This window comes from Sinocyclocheilus grahami, unplaced genomic scaffold, assembly GCF_001515645.1.
Source record: "Sinocyclocheilus grahami isolate Dianchi unplaced genomic scaffold, SAMN03320097.WGS_v1.1 scaffold574.1, whole genome shotgun sequence".
NCBI lineage: Eukaryota > Metazoa > Chordata > Actinopteri > Cypriniformes > Cyprinidae > Sinocyclocheilus > Sinocyclocheilus grahami.
Genome location: NW_015505753.1, coordinates 635,741 through 639,011, shown reverse-complemented (window position 1 = coordinate 639,011; position 3,271 = coordinate 635,741). Strand labels below are relative to the sequence as shown.

General features: G+C 40.0%; 1 protein-coding gene and 1 long non-coding RNA gene across 3 annotated transcripts in view; one reads left to right on the top strand and one right to left on the bottom strand.

Annotated features, from left to right (window-relative positions):
• The window catches only part of prkcab (protein kinase C, alpha, b), a 205,940-nt gene that overhangs the window by 184,066 nt on the left and 18,603 nt on the right, over window positions 1-3,271 (bottom strand). The window lies entirely within an intron of this gene.
• Window positions 1,961-3,271, top strand: part of LOC107556613 (uncharacterized) — a 16,660-nt gene continuing 15,349 nt past the window's right edge. The window contains exon 1 of the long non-coding RNA XR_001605305.1: window positions 1,961-2,144. This is a non-coding gene — a long non-coding RNA (uncharacterized lncRNA). The remainder of the gene's footprint in view (window positions 2,145-3,271) is intronic.

Sequence of the window (3,271 nt, the reverse complement as noted above, 5' to 3'; positions counted from 1 at the left end):
ATGTCTGCATTTGTGATCGAAGAAACGACAAACAACAAGCACTACCGTACACTGCTCAAAACCCACGTTTGAATCATCAGTGCCAAATACTTTTGTGCCACAGATGCATTAGGCTACTGGTTCAGGAAACAGTCCTCATCCATCCTTCATAAAATGCGCAGCACACATCTGAATATTTGGGTTGAACTGCTCTGGAACAGTGTTGTAAATACAACTTAACCACTGATTTCAAGTTGTTTCCTCTTTTGGAAGACCAAAAAAAGAAGTTTCACTTTCACAACGAAACACACAGCGTCTCTACTACATGGCGGCGGCAACAATAATACAGCGAGAATAAAAGTTATGCCTTCTTTCTTTGCATATACATTTGGGCAGTGTTATGCAAATCTTCCCACACAGTGACGTAGACATGTGGGGGCGTGTTTGAATGAGACATTTTAGGAGGGCGTGGACTACTCTTAACTTTTATTAAGAATATCTCTTTGGGTTTGAGACTTTGGTCTTTGCAACTTTAGGGATCTTATCTATTCACGAACAGCTTGCAACATTCCAAAGAGAAAGGAAAACTTGAAATCGCATCATATGACCCCTTTAATTAAAATGCCTAAAGCTAAACTTTCCTTGGAATGACTTGCAATGAGGCATGTTTCTAAACCTGTTGTCCAACAAAAATAACATTATAACATGTTTTTACTTCATAACGTCAGTCAAACGTTTTAAATAACGTCCTTTTCTGCCACACTACCCAGACCCCCCTCCCCCCCAGACCGGAATCGAGGGGGAACAAACCCCCCCACCCCCCCACCCCCCGGAAAGCAGGGGCCTGAGTGAATATGCTGTCCAGGGGGCCCAGAAACCATAGCAGAGCCCCTGTCTATTAGTGAATGAAGACATTCTATCAATGTAAATACATCTAATCGCAAATGTTTATAAAACAACGTTTGAATGGAGTGTGTAGGTTAAGTGGCTTGGGTGTGATGTGAATGTATAGTATTTATGATTACAGTCTCAAAACAAATCAATAGAGTCTTGTAAACACTATGCTGTCATATGCGGTGACTCAGGGCAGCTGAACATACCGGCCTGTGCGGGGGAGCGCTGTGACATCACCAGCATTTCCCCCTCATCGAAACCACCGCTCAGACTCCATCATGCGTCCAGATGAGCTGTAACCCTGGCAACAGAGCGCTTCATTCATGTGACGAGCTGTTGATGCTCTGGAAGAGGCATGAGTCGCATTACACATAATTAGAGCTAACGGAGCGAGCCATTACTCTCACTGCAATTAATGTCATTTGGTGTCACTCAAGAGGATATGTTGAAGGACTTAGCTTGAATTAGCAGTTTCGTTTTAGATGAATGATGCAAATGGAAAATAATTGGGGACTCAGACTGATTGAAGTCTTGTGTGAGAGTGGTGAATAATCTCACAGAAGATCAAACTTTTGATTTGAGAAATAGGCATAAAAATGTTTGGCTTTGCAGGACAAAACTAATGGCGTGCTTGACACAAAATCAGCAACTTAATCACTTAATGCACTTAATCAGCAAAGTTTATCACCCTTGTTTTGGTGCAATAATTGTGTTTTAGGTGAGTAGGCGGTACATCAGAATGCATTAGCAAGATACAAAATAATTTTTTTACCACCATCAAATGTGGTTTGATATTCAGCGCTTAATCACAAAACATTCTGAAGTTTATACCTTTATTTTAGATTTAGATTAGATCACCCAAAACACGTTAAAGGTGACATATCATGAAAATCTGACTTTTTCTGTGTTTAAGTGCCATAATCAGGTTCCCGGTGCATCTACCAACCCAGAAAATGTGAAAAAGGTACACCCAGTAATTTTTTTTGTAAGCCTTTCTCTGCAGGCTTGTGAGAAAATGAGCCACTCAAATTTCGCTCCCCCCCGTGAGGTAGAAAGGTAATCTTATTATAAAATTACTGCCCCTTAATCTGCATGTTTCCACCAACGACGTGTTTTCAAAGCAACAACGGTGTATCAGTTCTAATGCCATGGCGAAAATTCTAACAAAGCATGCTAACGGTTCTGTCTTTGGCTGCACTGAAGAGCACAGAACACTATGTAGGGTCCTAGTCTTAGTGGAGACAGGAGAGTAGTGGATTTATTGATTTATTGTTATTGTTGGATTTATTGTTATACTGTATATAACGCTGTTGCCACACAGATCTAATATAAACATGTGATTTCTGTCCCAGCTGTTTACCTTTACAGACATAACCGTTTTTGTAACTTGTGTGTTTTTAACATAAACTTGTGTGTATTTGACAGTTGAAGTGCAATAAGACATGAAAGTTAGTGAACATAATCGTAGTTTAGTACTCACATGCCGTGTGACAGCCGCTTTCTATGCGTGTGCTTCGGATGAGTACACTCAGAGAACTGTATATCAGAAGTATAAACAATATGTTTTAAAACGCATGATGATTTAAGCGATAGACATGATAATCAAAACCAAACAGATGTTGTTGTTTGATGTCATTTGCCTTTAAAGAGACATGCACGAAAACAGCCTGTTTTCTGCTTCCACTCAAAATAGGCATTTTCAAAATGATATAACAATTCATCTGTGGGGTATTTTGAGCTGAAATGTCACAGACACATTCTGGGAACACCTGAGATATATAGTACATATTGTAAAAAGGGGCATAATAGGTCTCCTTTAAATAAAACACAAGCAAACCGAACACGGGGCCAGCACTTTAAATAGTAGGATGGCAACTATAAACGAGCAGAAGATAGATGGACCAAAATATCTGATGTCCAAAACACTTAGGCCCAATCCCAATTCTACCCCTTAGCCCTTCCCCTCAATTCCCCTCAAGTGTCTCAATTCTCTTTTGGTTGGAGGGGTAGGGGTAGGGGAAGGGCCAGACAGCCCTTCAAATGAAGATTTTTCGGGACCACACTTCAAACGAAGGGGTATGAATTATCTCAGCATAAACCGGCTTCAGCGGCAACATGGCTGCCCGAGCGAAGAAAAAGACACATAAATGTAAGCATTTTTGGTATTAATAAAGATTTTAACAAAAAGTAATCATTTGTTTTATGCTACATTCAATCGTGAGTTCATATTTACGGTCATGTTACTCAAAGAAATGTTTGCAAAAAATCGCTAATATTTGCAAACTAACATCATATCATTATAGACTGCACGATAGTGCCACAACATATTTTCATGTCTGATCAGGGCGATAACCACCGTAGATATTTAGGGGGGCTAGTCCCCCCAATAATTAGAAAT